The following is a 20431-nucleotide window of genomic DNA, read 5'->3' as shown; positions in this document are numbered from 1 at the left end:
TTTTCTTCATAATATATCTTTGTTGTTTTGTTTATTTGATTTATATTGTATATCTGTATTTCGCACGTGTATTGAAAACGATTTTATATTGTTAGAAGTGTATAAAGTTTGTTTAATGCTCTGATTGGGTATTTCACATGTCAGTTTGGTTTGGAGAGCATTGTGATAGGCCAGAGGGGGCGGGAGGAGAGAGTGAGAAGAGAGGGGACGAAGAAGAGGAGATAGAAGGAAAAAATAACCACGTCGAGAGAGACAGAGTGTGACGCAGTTACAATTTGAGTATTCTTTTGTTCTACTAATAGTAGTGCAGGGCTCTAGAGTGCGACAATTTTGTAAGTGTGCGACTAACATTTTTCCTAAGTCGCACCGGTGCACCTAACGTCCTCGCATCCGCTGCCTCTCCACGGACGTTTGTTGGCGTTTGTTCTCCTTTGACGGAACTCACACTCTTCTCTCACGCGGTGCCACAGCTCGCACGACAGCCCTGCTTAATAATGAGTGACGACGGAGGACAGAATTAAACGTTCAAACGTAGCCTGGTTACACTTAAGGTCTGTTATATTAGTCTGATTTTATTTAAAATTTCGGCTTCCAAAGATTATAAAAAAAATATATATTGAGGTAAACCCATTAAAAACTATCTAACTACGCGCAACTTCTTCCCTTCGCAGCATTAGGCGGTCATTTCTCCCTAAAACTCAGAATCAGAATCAGCACGATCAGTGATTGTTGTAAATGCAGTCTAGCTACTGTTGCTAAATTGCGGGACGCGTTTAATAACTGAAAGAGATATTAAAACACAAAAATCTGCGCAAGAGATGCTGTTCGCATGGCGGCGCGCGCTCCGAAACAGACCGAGACCGGCCGAGACAAGCAAATTATACTTTCGGTTTCATGTGCAGATTGTGCGCGTCTAAACGATCAATTGTACACAAAAGCGTGTCAATTACCGGCTTTGAGATTCACTAAAACAGTTTATGTCTTAAATGGACGTAGTTATGGAAATAGTTGGGAGAAAATGGTGCATCAGTAGTAGCCTATTAGATCTGCATTCTGCACCCGGTCTTAAAGGGGCCGCAGTCTAATAAACATGCTGACGATTGCGCCATTACTGTAAATCAAACAACAAGAGAAAAATCACTCACAGCTCTTGAAAGAATAACTTCAGCTTTAATAAGCATTAATCTATTTATGATAAATTTTACAGTGTTATTTTACATTTTATTACTTTATTAGATTTCTTTTTAGACCATGCCTGAACAGTAATGTTGATAGGCCTTCCTGAAATTAAAGCACTGTGTAGGCCTATATAAAGTGTATCTTTGTTTAATTGTTTATCTTTTGTTTATCTATTGTTTATCTTTGTTTGTTATATATAAAACAAAAAGAACCATAAGAATACAGTTAAAGTACTGTATCGATAAGCAGTATCGGTAAGAGTAGGAATACCGTTAATAATTGTGCTTCAAAAAATAAATAAAAGTTTTTACCTACACCTTCTTGTTTAAATTCATTTACATAATATATATGAATGTGTATAGAGCGTAATAAAAAGGTGACCTTAAAATTGTGGCGTTAAAGGTGATACAGCCGAGGAAAAATTTGGGTGCACCCAAATTTTGTGCTGGTGCACCTAAATAAAAAAGTTAGGCGCACCAGTGCAACCAAGGCAAAAAGTTAGTCTGGAGCCCTGTAGTGAGTCTATATAATTTCGTACAGAAGTTAAAGTGTTGATCTCCTACTTTAGTTCATCATGAGTGCCTGTAGTACACACTCGCGAATGTGACGCACTTGTTATTCACGAGTGATTTGGATGAACCGGAGACTGAGCTCCTCCGGCTACGTTGGATTTCATCACCAGATAGCGCTTCAGGTACCCGGGATTGCCTGTAAGTTCCCCTGGCCTCGTTGGACTCCCTGATCGGGACCGCACGGCGAGTGTTGAACGTTTTGCTCGGTGCAGCTGTCTTTCTCCTTCCTGACGCTCTCTATGTTGCTCCATTGGTCGTGGGACTATGATGATGTGAGCAGGACGATCGTGAGTAAGTTAGTAACATTAACGTTACTTTACATTATTGTTGGCTCTAGTAAGAGTGAAGCGGCGATTTGCATTTTTTCCGCCCCACCGCACACGAGCGTCGTTCAGGCCTGCAACTCATTTGTTTACATTATTGGGACTATTTTTGTCAGTTTTATTTTTTTTTCAAAAGTCTGGGCCCAGTGAAAATTAATAACTGTCTGAAAAGAAATGTAAAGTGATGTGAAAGTGTTGAATATAGCCTTCTCCATCCATTTCATTTTGAGTAATGTAAAGTTATTTACTGTGTTTGATAACTGGTTTTGGAGGTTCATTTCACAACTTTAGTTAATCTTCAAGTAAAAGGGAAACAATTTAGTATTTCAAATTTAGTATTTATTCATGTTTTCTTATTACATTTACATTCTGTGATTTTGAAAGCTTTTATTCACTTTCCCTACAATATACTACAAATACTTCAGTAACGAACCCAGAGCACTCTAGCTATTGAGAATGAGGACATACTCATAGGTAGCTTGCTGTCACGTGACGAATTGAGCCCGTCCACCATTTTGGGAGGATACGCTATGGGTTGCCAGGGGCAACAGTGCAAGAGCAATACAGAGACGGAGCAGGAAAGACGGCTCGAGGAATTATAATAGAAATTACGAGAAAATTAAGAAGAAATGGAGAAGAATGCGGCAAAAGAAAAGGGTCCTTACAGGGAGAAACTTACTACCAATGCCAAACAAAAATGTTTTTTTTTTTTTTTACTTTTAAATTTTAAAATACGAAAAAACTGTAATACATGGCTCCTACAGTTTCCACGACAATCGTGTGAGACACTGGAGCAGTTTTTTACACAGCAGTGTTTTCCAGGCATTCTAAAATAGTGCGACAACCTCCTCTACTATCAATACAAACAATGAACGGTGCTGGCGGGTATCCTCCCAAAATGGCGGAAAGGGGAGGATGACGCGGTCTCTGAGGGCGGGGCGCTGTGTCGTGACGACATCTCCTCATTCTCAATAGAGTGCTACACTCTAGCTGTGTCTGAAATCGCTCCCTATCCACTATATAGTGCACTATTTAGGGTGTCGGCCATTTTGTAGTGGTGTCCGAATTCTGAGTGAACGACATCATTCCCTACATTCGTTCACTACTTTTACCCACAATCCTCTCTGAATTCGAGTGTACATCCGATGTACACTTGCTGAGACACTATTTCCCACAATCCAACACGATAAGGCGATAGAGCGCGAATGAAGAATAAATATGACGTACGGCAACAATGTCACCATGGCAACGGCGCACGCGAGATAGAAAACAATCATTTGAAGGACATTTAACAATCATTTGACTGACTGGAAACCCCGCGAAAGTAATGAAAGTAATGTTTAAATAACGGAGTTTTTTTTTTTTGACAGTTTTATGTATTTATTTATTTATATACCGTTATATCTATATTTGAATAAACAAATGTGTTGTGTAGTGTTTTGTTCTCTTTTATTTTCACATATAAATGTAAAAAGTAAATAAATATGACAAGCAAGTCTTTTTTTTTTAATCAAATAACGCAATAAACGTGAAAAATACATACATACAATTGTTACATTCAATTCATACAGCCAAAAAAGGAAATATCAAAGATGGGTAAGTAATGTTTATGACGAAATTGTCCGAGCGCTCTGGCGCATGATAATTATGTCAGCGTCCGAATTCGCTCACTCATTCTCGTTCACTCTTTGCTGATGTAGTGCACTCAACTGCCATTCACTATGTAGGGATTAGTGAATGAGTGAACGAGTGAGCGGTTTCAGACACAGCTTCTGTTTGGAGATCGGATGTCTGCAGTGCTCTGGGGAGCAACAGCCAAGCCTCACTAAATGTATCTGAAATAATATATTTATTCTTTAAGTTAATGCCAGTTGATTAATACTTAAATCATAATTTAATCCTACTTTTTGTTGCCCTTATCCTTATGGTGTGACTTGGCCAGGATTCGTCAGGAGGGTCTCCTCTCATCACTACCCTGTTGCATTTCTCCCTTACTTTAAATGGAGGCCAGAGGCTTCGACCATCCTTTACCCATGAGGTTGGAACAATTATTCTGTGACAGCTAGTAATTTTTGAGATGCAAAAAATAAATAAATCACTCATGTGTTAAAAGCCAGCTTTTCTTTTCTTCTTTTCTTACACAAGCAATATATTTATATATAAAAAGCTAATATTTGCAAAGCTGAATATTCAGCATCATTACTCCAGTCTTCAGTGTCACATGATCCTTCAGTAACAATACTAATATGCTGCTAAAAAGAAGCTTTTCTTATTTTCTTAGTATTATTTTAAATATTATTAGTATTGAAATTATTTTTTTTATATAAAAGTAATTTTTTATATATATTTTTAAGCATAAACAAAACTAAGCTACTACTAGCAAAAATATAAAAATTAGGTTTTTATTTTCAACTTGGGTTTTACTGTTGACCAAGTTCAAAGTCTTTCATAATACAAAAACCATAACAAACATCTTTGTAAAAATAACTTTTACATTAACAAAAACTTCTGAGTTGCCTACAAATCATTTAGCGCTGCAAATATTTTGATTTGTTGATTGTACGAGACATAGATTTTATTACAAATTAACATGCTGATTTGATTTGTTTTTCGATTCATCAAGTAATACAAAAAAAAAAAAAATACAAATAACAATTTTGAAATCCAATATGAAACTGTTTTTTAAAACTAATATCTAATCTATAGATGGATTTTGTTTGGTACGATATTTACATTTTATACATTTTTGCCATAGGTTTGGACCACAATAGGCTCACTTCCTTCAACATACTCCAACATTCATGTTATTGCAAATGGAGGAATGGCACACCTTCAAATGTATTCCTGTATGGAAGGAGTACATACTTTTTCACAGTCTCATCCATCTTAACACATTTTAATTCCTGGGACAAGTCTTTGAGAAGGAACACACCCAACTTGCATGAATTTATAGGGTAGTCAAAGAAGCTTGAATAATGATTAAACTCATTACACACAAAAAGCAGAACGCCATCAACCTCAATGATATTCCGGACTATGCCTACAACATCTTTATGGTATATGCAGTTATCTCCTGTGGATATCTTGACAAACTAGCTTCTTTGTACTGTGTGACTGGACATGTAATGTCAGATGGTAGAGGACCCTCATTGTGTGGCTTTTTGAGTTTGGCTTTATTTATTTTTATCTACACTGCACTCTGCATTTTCAAGCTCTGACATTCGCCTCACAACTTGTGCAACTGGGAACTGAGGGCTGCGGATCAATTTCTTTATTTGCCCAAGATAGTTCTCAAAGGGAAAACCAGAAATGTTGTCCAGACACTGTTGTTGTAAACTGGAGAGGCAAGGACATCAACTAGTGCAACTGGCCCAGTATACAACACAAATTGTCTATATTCAGTTGTCTTCCATCTATGCCTCTCTGCAACAGATCTGGGTTTTCTAGCAAATTCACTGGGAATGTGACATTTGAAAGACAAAAGTGTATCTGTCAACTGTGTAACCTCCTTGGATGGCAAGCGACACCTAAGTCGGCCACTGCTTCCTGCCCACATCTCTAGGAGCTTCATTGTGACTCCAAGGCAAACAAGATGTGCATATAATCATGCGGAAACATGGAAACCATTCCAATATCTGTCTCAGTAAGTGGGGAGATGTCTCTGTGATGTTCCTCATCTAGCAGGGCATTTGCTGTCTGGAAAAGTCATTCGACTGTCTAAATGAAACCCATGTGATGTGCACTTGTCACAACCTGCATATCCTGTGTGGTACTTTATGGCTTTTATGAAGAGTTCAGATGCAAAAGCCTCTAAGTGCCATCTGAAATTTTCTTCTAGAATGATCATTTTTATCAGGCTCATATATTTAAGTTCAATAATTTCACTTAAATGGCAATGCAAATGACCTATTAAATGTCATTTAAGTGAAATCACTTAACCTAAATATACAAGCTTTATAAAAATGATCATTCTAGAAGAAAATTTCAGAAGGCACTTAGAGGCTTTTGCATCTGAACTCTTCATATGCTCGTGCAGGGGCATCACACATTACTGATGTTATTTTTATGAACAATGTTTTACCTTTAAATGCAAATCCAGCTGCTAAGTGTTTTATCTCCATCACTAGATCTCTTAAGTAGTCTCCCAGAGGATGTGGTTTTGACCTTCCACCAAACAGGGCAATCAAGCAAGGTTTTTGTTTCATGGCAAATCCTTGGACTAAGCCCAAAACTGGCCATAACTGGACACATTAACTCTTGTAAAGAGGAAGCCCATCAAAATTTAGTTATAATTTTATTGTGTGCCTGTCTGGAATTTTAAACCAAGTGTGGCACGATGGTGAGGCGGAGAGCAAGATGATAACTAAGATAAGCAAAAATAAAACTCACATTAGGATACTCAAAAGTCTTAACTGTAGCCAACTACGCCACCTAGGGACTTTCACCCCAGGATATACTAGTACTCAGAAAATCTAAACCCCAGGTTTGTTCTTCCAGAGAGGACTGAGACAGTTCTGCCAATTAAAACAATGTTTATTTTATTAAAATATAATGCACATGACAGTCACTAATAAGTACCTTCAGTACATTTACCTTTAACATTACCGACAAATGCAAGAAAAAGGTACTTAACATTTTTTTTAAAAATAAAAAAGATTTAAACACTACAGGCAGCACTTGGGTCGTCAAAAGACACTAACAGGGAAAGAGAATCACTTCGTCTACAAAATAAATAAAAAAATTTAAAAATTAAAACACAGATTATAACAATTACTAATAAAAGAAAATACCACAAAACAAGAACATTAATGAAAATAAAAACAACATTCAAAATAAAAACAAAACAGCAGCGTAATCCGGGGCCATGCGTTTTGCCATTAAAGATAAGCTTACACCGCTCAGAGCTGGAAGCAAGCCTGTTATGCACGTTCCTTCCGACCTGCACACACACACAGCAGTGAAATTTACGTTTTTTTATAAACATGAAACAGACCACCAGAAAAGAGATCATACTCACTGCGTTCACAATGATTCTAACACGACTGTACAGGTTCTCGCTGCACTCGAATTGTGTAGTGACTGCAGGACACAGGCTATAAATAATACACTAATATTATAAAATCACATTCCACTCATTCACACACCTGATCAAACAATGAACAGAATAAATGCCCCGAACCACACAACTACACTAGGAACAGGCAACCAGGATGCAAAGAGTAACACATCCCCAACCATTTGAATGCTGCATTTTTATTTAGAGTGCAATCATGGTAATTACAGGGTTCCCGCGGGGTCTTAAAAAGTCTAAAATTCTGAACTTTAAATTTAAGGCCTTAAAATGTCTTAAAAACAGCCAGATTTTGATCCGTGGTCTTAAATTTCATTTAGTCAGGTCTAAAAAAGGTCTCGCCAACAGGCCGTTCACATATCACATCTTTTGCGCGCTCAAGTTCGTTCAAATGTAGGCGCGCGCGCGCTCATAATTGAAGCGACGCACTCGTTTTTTTCCAGGCGCAGCGAGATAAAAAAAATCTCAACTCTTCAGAATGCCGCAAACGCACCGCAGGTCATGTGACAAGAACCAACCAATCAGCTTCGCCCCTTTCCGTAACAACATTGAAAGCTCACTCAACTGGAAGGATGCGGGTGCACCCAAACACTACGGGTGTTTTTCTCTTCTCCGTAAATGAATCTTGTAGCAGAGCTACAGCAAGCGTTTCTCGCCGGTGGAAATCCATTAGCCACTAAAACTTCTTTGTCATTGACAGGCATGAAAACTTCTCACCTTGGTGGCTGTGGCCAGCATTTACCCGCTATATCTCTATAGTTACCATAAACTTAGCAGCTTTAAAAAACCAATCATCATTCCTAATGCAGAAACCTGACAGCCAATCCGAGTCAGAGTAGGGCAGAATTGTTTTCAAAGTCTTTAACACCGCGAGTCTGATGACACACTGCCGAACAAAGAACCGCACGTCGGAAAGCAAGCCTGAGTTAAGTTAGCTTACAATGTTAACTGTCCTGTCAGATACAGACAGCGATGTTGCCAATGTCATTATTTTTAATTTTGACATAGAAGTGGGCGGGATAATATCGCGAGCGGGCGCGGGCGCCGTGAGCGCTGAGCGAGCAGGAACGAGTAGTGAGTTGTCGTCGAAAAAGATGGATAATGCAAAAAAGCTGTCGGGGGTCTTTCTATGTTTTCTAAACATAGAAAAAGAAAGAGAGAAAAGGAGATGGCATGTCAATTGATGCAACAGCAGCTAAATAAGTGGATGGTGAAAGCCTACAGGTAGGATTTTGTTTTGTGTCCAGGCATGTAGGCTAATGCCATGCCATCGGGACTACCGGTAGATTCCCGGTGGGCCGACGTGCTTTTTGGGCCGATACATCTCATACTTTTTTGTTTCGTTTTTTGTCTTAACGGCCCATTAAACTCGTACATTGGCGGCCCATTCGTTTTGTTTTGCTTAATTGGCGGCGCTGGGTTGGTGCGTAATTAGTGCGTAATGCATTGGTCAATAAAAAGTCAGCGTTAGTTTTTTTTTTTCTGACACCCCATGAAACACGTAGATCAGCGGCCCATTTGGTTCTTTTCTTGATTGACACTGGGCTAGCCCAATCACACCTTTAATGTGAAGTATAGAAATATACTCTTTCAAGTATAGAAATTAGTACAAAACTAATTATGAAAGTTTCCTTTATTTTTCAGTGCATTTGTTTTACAATATATGGCTATTACTATCATGGGATTAATATTGTAACTATTATTATGTAGTAGTAATGTAGACAGACACTGTAACTAAAAGAATTTTTCTTTGTTTAATTTGCACCAGATTGATGAATTTAACATTTAAAAAGCACTATATATATATACAGTATATATATATATATATATATATATAAATTGATTGGATTGGATTTTTTGCTGCCGCATCCTTCTCACCTTTTTTACCCCTGACCTGTTTTCATGCCTGCATTGTGGAGGGCGCAGGGCATGGTTGCATTGCAACGACAGACGCCACGGGAAAATCCGACCGAATTTGACTATTAATAATAAAAGATAAGCTAAAGTGCATTGTAAATGTCAGTAATTTATCTTTTTATAAAAAATTATTTAAAGTCTGAAATATGTGAGGTTTATCTTTTTATAAAAACTACTTTTTTGTCTAAACTTTATTTGAACTTGTACATGTTAGTATATAACATGTTGCAAGACACTTTTAAAATCTGGCTATCATTTTTAATGGTATTATTTTAATGTTTATGTAAACAAAAAGTGCATATTGATGCAAATTTTATTTGTTATTTGCTGGTTTTCGACATTGTGTAGTATTAGTACTTTTTGAACAGGATTCTGTGATAACCGTGGTCATTTTTGTCACTATAATCATTGAAATGAAATGTTCATGCCATTTCATCTCTAGTTATGATCAACTATGATCAGCTAAAATCAACTAATTATGTGTTTTTTACAGTAGGCCTATAATATGCATAGTACAATTTTCTATAAAAAAAATTATATATCTGATTCTGACACACGTTGTTGGGTGTGGAAGGTTACTAATGTGATTGTTTTATCTGTAAATTAAATTAATGTTTTTTCAATTACTTAATTCATTGAAATAAAATGAATTCTTTGATTTGAATTTTTTTTTTGGTATGTCTTAAATTTCAAACTTTATGGTCGTAAAATGTCTTAAAAAGGTCTTAAATTTGACTTGCTGAAACCTGCAAGAACCCTGTAATTAGACATGTGCCGGTATTCGGTAATGCGATAAATCGCGGTAATGAATATGCACGATATTGTTATCGCGGGCACTTCAAAATACCGTGAAAAATAATAGATCCGAAATTAGATTTCTAGAACGCGCATTATAGCTTATTTTCCATCAGCCGCTTAAACAAACACTGCGTATATGCTGCGCGAAACACGTGCGCACTCTGATGTAAACAATCGCCACGTGTATAAGCATGCGGCCGGTGCGCACTTCTAGTCTAATGTAAACAGTCCTCACATAGGGAAGCAGCATGGTGGAAGGAGGAACGCCGCCGCCTACAGTCTATGGCCGCCGCCGATCTATTCGGATCCATCCCGCTTCTAAAAGCAGAGCTGCCAACTCGACGCATTCAGCGCGAGACTCTTCACACGCGACACATCCGTTTTCTCACGCAGAGAAAAATCGCGGAGCAAAGAGGACACGAAGACCGTCAAACAAGACAGAGCAGGTTACTTTTGATATGAAACAGGAGAACAATTGTGTCACAGAACGTTACATTTAAACCATTTAATGACCAGCAGCATGTTAGATGACTAAAACAAATAGATAAAGAGGAGTATTTTGCTGAATATGTGCACTGCACTTTTTTACATATTTATTATATTTTTACTTGTCTTTTGGCCTACATAATTGTTATTATAATGAAAACCACATTATATTTGATTTAATTAGTTATTTGTAACCTTTAATAATACCAGCTGATAGGGCTCTATATGGTTTCATAGCATTATGTGAGATATTTTTTTTCATGAGAAAAAAATACCATGTGGGCTATCTACTGTAGCCTTCCTAATATTTATCCAAAATTAGTCAATATTGAATCAAGATTGAAATCAAATCCCAAGTATTGAATTGAAATCGTTAAATTTGTGTTAAGCAATACAAACAGTAGCCTACCAGTCATTGTACCATGTAATCATTGTAACATGTTGTCACTAAACTTAATAAAATTCAGTTTAGTTACCAAATGTTTTGACAATCACAATTACACCTTGTGATGCAAGTTTTATTTAATTTTTTACACCCCCCCCCCCCCAAATCCATCTGTTTCTCATGTGCAATTAAAATATCGTGATAATACCGTATACCGTGATAAAAGATCACTCAATTAATCGCAGCATGAAAATGTGATACCGGCACATGCCTACCTGTAATTAGTCACCAGCCGGTTACCTGACACCACTAAATCTACTGGGCAAATATATCAGTTCTCCACCAGGGGGAGGAACGAAGGGAAATACCCAATCTGCTACACAAGCATTGTTCAAGAAACGTGACAGAGAATTTACAATTCCAAAGTAAAAGTATGCACCACCTGCAACTTGCTTGATAATGTAATTTCTGTTTGTATGGAGGAGTGTCTTGGCATCTTTTGGCAGGGATGGGTGGTGATACCTTAATATGGACAACAAGGCAGTCAGTGCAACCAGAGTGATACCATACTCTATGGCCCAGTTCATCAAGCTAGTAGTCAAAGTTGGCTGTTCAATTTCGTCATCGCTCTCATTCCCATTTCCACAATCACCCACTGTCCAAGGATAAGCCTCTGCTGTGCACTCAGTTTCCATGGTTGTGTCCAAATCCTGCTCACTAAGATCACCAAAGTCAGCTCCATCACCACAATCAGCAACTTGACCACTACACTCTAGACAAGTTGTCTTTCAGAAGCTTCATCTATCGAGACATTTGTGTAGAGTGACTCTAGATGTGCCTTGGCTGTAGATGTAGTCTTCCTTCGCTGATTTGAGTTCTTAATGTACTCAGAGTAACGTTCAGTCATTATGGCCAAAGGATGGGAAAAACTGTAAAAAAAATTAACACCACCAACTTTTAAACAAAAATATATATAAAATATCTTATAGAGAAAATGCAGATGTGATGTGTTAAATTTGTGCATGTTTATGTTGGATGTTTTATTTATTTTAAATGTTTATTTATTTAAACATTCCAATGCCTGAAAATGTATAATTAAAAGTTGATAGCACTTTGAAAAGGTTTACTTGTTATATTATCATTATGTCAGGAACATAAATTAATCTTAATCGGTAAAAGAATGATACTAATATACTTTTAATATATTCAAAGATAGTAAACAAATTGTTTGTATATTTGCAATGTCCTATTGAAAAGGGGAATCCATTTCAAATACAATAAAGTATAATTTTTTCATAAGCTTGCAACTTGCAGTAATTGGTCAAATTATGCGCACTGAATGTCTACACCGAAATTCAGATCCTGAAATAAATTAAATTAATAATGAATAACTGTTATTTGTACCGTATTTTCTGGACTATAAGTCGCACTTTTTTTTCATAGTTTGGCTGGTCCTGCGACTTATAGTCAGGTGTGACTTATATATCAAAATTAATTCAGACTGAGATGAACCAAGAGAAAACATTACCGTCTACAGCCGCGAGAGGGCGCTCTAGTTGGCGGAGTTGTTCAGAAGCGACACCAAGGATGAAGAAAATGATGTGGAATGAGATCGCGGGAGCTTGGTGAACTTGTTTACTGGTAACTTGCTTGTTGGACTCGCTGGCTTATGTTAATTTAGCCTATTCAGCCTCCCAGGTATATGTTCTTTATGCTATTGTGTAGCTGAATAACTGTTAATGTGTTGCGTTAACATACCGGACACCTATTCAGCCTGTTGTTCTGTGTGCTACTGTGTAGTTGAATAACTTGCCTTTCCAGATTAAATGTCTGTTCTTGGTCTTGGATTTTGTGAAATAAATTTCTAAATAAATGCGACTTACAGTCCAGTGCGACTTATATATGTTTTTTTCCTCTTCATGACGCATTTTTTGACTGATGCGACTTATACTCCGGAGTGACTTATAGTCCGGAAAATACGGTACCCCTAAAACAGGCAGGGCTTCTACATCGGTTTTCAATGATTTATTAATTCTTAGAGTACCACTGGTCCTACTTGACCAATCAAACAGTGCAACAAAATTAATCTAAAGAAAATATGTCTGATTTCAGTATCCTAAAAGAAAACGTATATTTACACGTCTACTCTATAGCAGGGGTTTTCAACCTTTTAGGATATGCGCCCCCCCAAGTTTGTCTAATTTCATTCCCGCCCCCCACCCTCCCAAAGTGCGCGCAAACGAACATCATTGCTATACAAGTTGTGAAGAGGTTCAGTGTTTGGAAGGAAGACAGGGTCGGCGTGACTGGGACTCGCACGTTTTATTTACAAAACTCAAATCAACAAACAAAAGTCGCACCAACAGCGCATTCACCGTAGCCTTGCTACACAAAACAATCTCACAATAAAACTCTTTCCACTCGTCAGTAACTCTATCCACACGTCACCTGTATTATGTGCTGCATATAGCGTGCATAAAAATTGTTATATTGAAACAGTACATATCTAGCTTTCCTAATGTGATGGCTGAGCCTGTTTCTGAGAGCACAACATACCAATCCGTGGTTTGATACCCGACACAGCTATCCGTAAATCATCGTCCACTGTCAATAAGCGTGAGCGATACTTGCTTCTGATGTAAGTTAATATAGAAAATGTTGCTTCGCAGAGCCAAGTTGAGGCAAAAGGCAAAAGTATATCAATTGCAAGTCTCGCAAGTTCAGCATACTCTGTCTCCATTGACCAGGGACGGACTGACAATCTGTGCGTTCTGGAAAAGTCCAGAACGGCCGTCCAACCGAGGGCCGTCGGCACAAAAAAAAGTCTAATAAAGCAATATGAACAGCCAACAGCAGGGGCACTAATACGATCACTTATATGCTACGTGTAAAAAAAAAAAAGAGTCGGCCTACTAGCCACTGACTTAATAGTTTTATAAGGCTTACCTAGGTATTGCACTTTTAAATTTGCTTAAATTATATTTGAATAGTTATAAGTTATAGTAGGCTATATAGCAGTGGTCTCCAACGTGGTGGCCGCGGGCACCTGGTATCCCGCGTGGTGCCTGTGAGTTGCCCGCTAAACACATTCTATAAATAATAGCCCCAACTTGCCAATAGCGATCCACTGTAAATCGAGGCTCCAGACGTGCCGGTGCAACTAAACATTTGCACTGTTGCCACTGAATTACCCAACTCTCTTTAATTTATACGCTGTCATTTGCGTTGCGTCTGATAAACATCAAATGGGAAACGCTCAAAAAGCGGAACGAAACTTGTTTGATCTGTGCGCGGCCAAAGCAAGCAGCTGCTGATCTCGATAACGCGAACATTACACAGAGCTGCGCGATCCACTGAGAAGCATTTCAAGTCAGCGCAGAATTCTCTATCTCTATTATAAACCCACAGATGACTATGTGATTTAAGTTAGTTAAAAGACAGATGAAACAGCCCAAAAAACAGGCGAAACATTGTTCCAAGAACAAACCAGTTAGAAAACATTTCACTCCACAACTTTACTGTAGTAAAACAAACTTTTTTTGGCAGAAATGTGCCTGTATATATTCATATTAAAAATGCTTTTATATATAGTCATGTTATTAAAGTTATTAAGTTGTTATTAAACGTAATGTTATTAAATGTAATGCAGTAATGTTTTTGTTTAGAAGTTATGGCAGTTTATTTATTTTGCATTTATATTAATACTAAATATTTGTTTTTGATAACACATACTATAGATTTATAGAGAATAATAAAAAAATAAAAAATAAATATATTTTCATAATTTTTCAGGAATTGTTTAAAACTGTCTGAACCAGAACCAGATCTCAAGATATTTTATTATTTCGCATATTATGGTGAAAAGTAAAAAAATAAATAAAGTTAAAGGTAAAGTTAAAAAGCACCATGTTATGTATAATACATATTTTTGAGTTTAACAAACAAGTAGCCCTTCTAGATTATTGTATCCCTTGAGGTAGCCCACAAAAAGGTTGGAGACCCCTGGTATATAGTAACTATATGTTTTATAATTACAAGTTTGTGTAATTTGGGGTTTCTGTGGGCAGTGACATTTCATTATTTGTATTTTATTTTCAATGCAGATGTAATGGCATTGTACACATTTTTTTATGTTATTTTTATTATATTTTTTATTTGAAGGCTGAGGCTTCATTAATAAACACAACCCCAATTATCATCATTGGTTTTGAGATGTTACTTGCTTGTCTGATAGGCTACAGTATGTGGCATAGTATTAGGACATCCTGGCTATAGTATCTGTCGCACACGGCTAGGGGCGAATGGCCGGATGATGGGCCTATTTGGGAGAAAGTCCAGGGCTGTTTTTTAGCCCCAGTCCGTCCCTGCCACTGACAGCCAGAATTCCGGCAGTGTGTTCGAGTCAAACAGTGTCTTCAAAGTTCGGTCACTTGAAAGGTCCAGAAGGACATCCTGCTGATTTGATGACAGACTCACTGCGCTTTCGATGAAGGGGTTACGAACCCAGTCGTACTGGTTCCAACTACGCTGCTCAGGAAGATACTTATTGAAATGTGCAGACAGGGCTTGTAGATGGAGAGTTATTTCTTTTTTTGTATCATCCCAATTAAGCTCATTTTCCGTGAGAAATTCATCCAAGGTTGGGAACATGTCTGCATTACCCCCATCAACCTTCCCTCTCCATCGCTCCAATTTCCTCACAAACCCCACAATTTTATTGGACATTGTTAGTAGGTTTGAATTCGGGCCCTGAAGAGACGAATTAAGGGTATTGAGTCTATCAAAAATGTCAGACAGGTATGCAAGATCTGTGAGCCAGAAGAAGATCTGAAGATGCACAATCGAGCAGAAAAAGTCTTAGTTCGTCACGCAAGGCAAATATCCTCTGCAATACTCTGCAAGCCACCGTACCTCCCTGTGCAAAAGTAACGATTCATATTCTGACCCTATTTCTTTGCATAATAGGCCAAACAGTCTTGTTTTTATGGGGCGAGTCTTGATGAAATTGACAATTTGCGTTGCTGTTTTAAGCACTGCGTTCAATTCGTCAGGAAGAGTTTTTGCTTCAAGGACCTCCCTGTGGAGCATACAGTGGGTGAAACGCACATGCGGAGCTACGTCACGAACCAAAGCAGAGAGCCCTTTATTTTTCCCTAACATGGCTCCCGCTCCGTCTGTGCACACACCGACACAGTTGTCCCAACAAAGACCAAGTTCATCCAATTTACCATTGAGTTTTTCAAAAATATATCTTCTGGTGCATGTTTTTTCCATTGCTGAGCAAAATAACAGATCTTCAAGCAATTGTCTCTCATGACGGTAGCGAACAAATACAAGTAGTTTGTTGACTCGTCTAATTGCAATGAAAAAAAAATTCCGTCCCGTTATTCTCTCAATTAGTTGACATTTGATGTCGGTTGCCATTTCAGTAATACGGCGGCTCATAGTGTTGTCTGATAGTGGAATTTGTTCAACGTCACTGGCAAACTTATCTCCAAACATATTTCTACAGATGGCCATTGCTGCTGGACGAATGAGGCTCTCTGCAATCGAATGAGGCTTTTTGTCCTTGGCAACTAAATACGCCACCTCATATGATGCTGTAAGCGCTTTGACTGCCACAGTGGTTTGGCTGGTCATAGTTTGTTTTTGATTTTTTATTCCTGATTCTTTACGGCGAAAAAAGTCAACCGGTTTATCTTTTAACGTCGGGTGTTTGGTTTGTAAGTGACGTATTAGTTTCACAGGTTTTAAACTGTCATTTGCAAGCACCTCAGAACATACAACACACTGTGGACGTGGTTCGTGATTAAGTGTGATGCTTTCGTCGTTTTGATGCACCCAGGCCTTTGGTTTTTCCTATTAATCCTCTCTGCGTGAAAAGCCCCGTTGACGTGGAGGGTTCGACATCAATTTGCGAAAGTTGTACAGGTTCAGTCGGACACTCTTCTTCTTTTTTGCCAGAAGGTTCACCCGTTTTATCACTGGTATTATTATGTTTAAGCCACCGGTCCATTTTTGTTTTGTTTTAATATTTAGCTTGAACTCGATCGCGTCAACTCTGCTCCTCTGCTCTGTAGCCAACTAATATATCACCATGGCAACGTCACAGAGACTGAGGTCACCTCGCCTGATTAGCTGCGGGACTAATCAGATTGCCCCCTCTAGTGGATGACTGAAGATTTGCTATCTTACATTCACGTTTCACTTAAGCCTCTGAATTCACAGTTTCTCGCAACCCCCTTAACAGGTGTTGGCGCCCCCCTAGGGGGGCGGGCCCCACAGGTTGAAAACCCCTGCTCTATAGCAACATTTAAGATTCAATTACTTACATGGATGAACACTTTGCAGATGACCTTGACAAATCTAGATGACAAAAAAAATCAACAACAATTTTTTTTTAAAAAGGGCCACATTACACTAGGCTAATATATTGTTTAATTACATAATAAAAGTTCACTCACCACAAAATACATTTTTAAATCCAATAATCAGATGAGATGATCTTATACTTTAACAATTATTTGTATTTATTAAGCCATGATTAATGACTAACTGCATGATCTACATAGCTTTACTGAACCTAAACGCAAATATTTTGAGAATGTGACTGACAAATATATGCATATACTTACAAAGCCAAAGACGCACTGTGCTGTGGCTCTTAAAAGAGTCTTTGGGTGTATGTAACAGCTATTGACAAAAAAAACAAGGGGAGGAAAAGGTGAGAAAAAGAAAAACATCACTGAATTTGATTCAGAAATATTGCATTTACAAATCGAAATGTCTTGATTGTTCATCAATGATCACTGACTAATCAATTTTTTAAGAACATGGCAAATCATACATGCAGATGACTGCTAGATTAATCACTTACAACGATCAGATGAAAATTGACACTAAAAAAGAGAGAAAATAATTATTTTCATGCCATTCTCCATAAAATCAATAAAAGCTGTTATTTATGAATATATCAAAACATCTGAAAATGTACAAAAGAAACTCTAACAAATAAAAGGAATATTAAGTCACAATACAACGTATTTTAATTATTGAAAATAATTTTACTTGAATATGATTAATATTTGTTTCCTGGTTGTATAAATGTTGTACCTTTACTGTATTTTTTATTATTATATAAAAAGTGCAATTATTATTAATATTATAATCTCACACGGGTAGGCTACTGTATGCTTAGTCATTTCTGTCTCTCACTCACTCTCTCAATGTAAATAGAGAGAGCGTTCGCGCTCAGAGTGCGTGAGAGAGGAGTTCACGCGCTCCTGAGAGAGCGAACTCCCGCACTTTCACGCAGCCAGATATTAGAGTAAAATGTTATTAATAATTGTAAACTTACTTTAAAAAAAACTAAAGTTAACTTTACCAACATGAATCTGAAACGAAATAGGTTTTCTCAATCCTAGCAAATCTGCTCCATATAGTGTGTATGACGTCAGACAGATATAACGGAATTAATGGTAATTAGTGGCGCTGAAAAGTGTACCATATGGGGAAAAGAGCCACAAAAAAGGCAGAAAGCCACTGTTTATGAGAACAGTAGATCTAGATGTGTACGTTTAAAATACAGGCTGTCCATTTTATACTAATACAAAAAACACTTTACCTCAGTAAAACTCTCAGTCCGGCGATGACCTCTCATCCAAAGGGGAGTCCGGCTGTGCGCGGCTGCGTGCGATGGGCACGTATCCCTTGCTTATATACCCTCCATCTGGTTCTTTCGCGGTCTTTGCACTTGGTGTGAAATAGTAACGTATATCTTTTTTTCTTTATTATTATTATTATAAGCAAAGTCCATTTGAATGGGACATAGTAATACTAATACTAATCATTTGTTTGTTATTATTATTATTATTCATACCTGTCAAGTTTTGGATTTGAAAATAAGGGAAATTTATTTTCCTGCTCCTCTTCAGAAAAGTAAATTCGCTGTCCCATTGATTGTGGTATTTACATGAGGGTTTTGGTTTTTTGGCAGAAGTGTCTGTCGTAGCGTCCATCATCTGTCTCTGTTTTTTTCTTCTTTTTTTCCCCACGTTGTCACCATAGACAGTATATAAATGGTTGTCACTCATCATCTGACCTCACACACTAACCTCGCGACAACTGTCACCTACAGTACCTGTAGTAGGCTACTGCAGGTGGCAGTTATCGCGAGGCTAGTGACAGAGCTCAGATTGGGAATGTTTATTGTTTTTTTTACTCCGCTCGGGCCCGGGGTATTATTATTTTTTAATAACGCAGGTTAAAATACGGGAGATTTACGGGAAAATACTAATACGGGAGGACGGCGGGAAAGAAGGGTAAAATACAGGACTTTCCCGGCCAAAACGAGATACTTGACAGGTATGATTATTAAAGGGATACTTCAGGATTTAGCATTAAGCTTTGTATTAGTAGAAAACCTGTAGTATTTTCGAATTACCATGCTTTCTACCCTCATATTCCCCTGAGATGAGAGATTTATGTATTTTTTGTCTGGAAAAAATCCTCAGATGACGCAAAAATCATCATTTTGCGTCATCTGAGGATTTTTTGGCCAGAGGCTAAAGACTACAGCCAGTAGGAGGGGCTGTCCCGTACGTTTTCAACCCGCCCATAGAGGGTGGGATCTCACTCACAGAATGTACACATAGTATCAGCCGTCTTTCTTTGGAAGCTAAGCTAGCAGGCTCTTGTTCTGTGGAGAAAGCTGAGTAGTAGGGGTTACTAGGGATGAGCGAGTACAGCATTATCTGTATCTGTATCTGTTAACCATATGAATTATCTGTATCTGTACTCGGACTGGGCGGGGCCTAACCCGGAAGTGGGCGGGGTTTAACCCGGAAGTGGGTCGGGTTGTCTTGAAATGGGCGGGGCTTTAACCGGTATGTTATTTTAAGCATGCAATTGATATGGGTTGATCAGAAATTGTTATATTTATTGCTGATAAGAAAACTATTCACATGACAGCATCAGCATTGAGCTTCAGATCAATGGTTTTGATTACGATAACAAACGAACTACAGAACAAGTTTTGCAACAATGAATACAACACATGCGGTTGCAATTATGAAGTAAAATGTAATGAATAAGAGTTTTCATCTCAACTAGGGCTGGGTGATATGGACCAAAAGTCATATCCCGATATATTTAGGCTGAATTTCGATATACGATATATATATCCTGATATTTTTTATTTTTCATGTTTAATTTTTTTCAAAATTTGTTAACACACACACACAAGTACTGTCCCCCTTTACTTAACATAAATTGTAAGAATATGACTAATAGTAAAGACTAGTACTAATAAACATTAGGCCTATGCTAAAGGTATTAAATAGCAGTCCCAAACTAGTTTTTGTTAATACAATGTTGGTATGAGCCACCACAGTCATTTAAAAATATAAAAAAATTAGACAAAGAAAAATAGTGGCATTTTGGGGTTAATATGGAAACGACAGTTACCATGGTGAATACACAATACTAACAAGAACTGTTAATGAAACATGGAAACTGCTCCTGGTGAATAGAATGAAAATCATACCTGCATTACTTTTATTTCGTGTAATTTACAACGTAACGGCGTTGCATGCTCGTAGTTTCTTTTGCACTTTATATACAGTGAGGCGATACACAGCGCGCGCGCCGCCGCATTTGCGCGTGCAATGAGTGTGCGCTACGACTACAGTATAATGGCTGA

General features: G+C 37.8%; 1 long non-coding RNA gene across 3 annotated transcripts in view; it reads right to left on the bottom strand.

The window, feature by feature from the left end:
• The window catches only part of LOC309497476, a 72636-nt gene that overhangs the window by 4310 nt on the left and 47895 nt on the right, over positions 1 to 20431 (bottom strand). Inside the window, exon 2 of one of the 3 annotated variants that reach the window (XR_014205547.1) lies at positions 1792 to 6013. This is a non-coding gene — a long non-coding RNA (uncharacterized lncRNA). Of the gene's footprint in view, positions 1 to 1778; positions 6014 to 20431 lie in introns of those variants that run through there. The other 2 variants (XR_014205548.1, XR_014205549.1) reach the window with 2 other exon arrangements.

Source organism: Leuciscus leuciscus, assembly GCF_965113295.1.
Source record: "Leuciscus leuciscus genome assembly, chromosome: 4".
In the NCBI taxonomy this organism is placed as follows: Eukaryota; Metazoa; Chordata; class Actinopteri; order Cypriniformes; family Leuciscidae; genus Leuciscus; species Leuciscus leuciscus.
The sequence above is the reverse complement of the archived record's forward strand: the minus strand, read 5'-3'. Positions and strand labels throughout refer to the sequence as shown.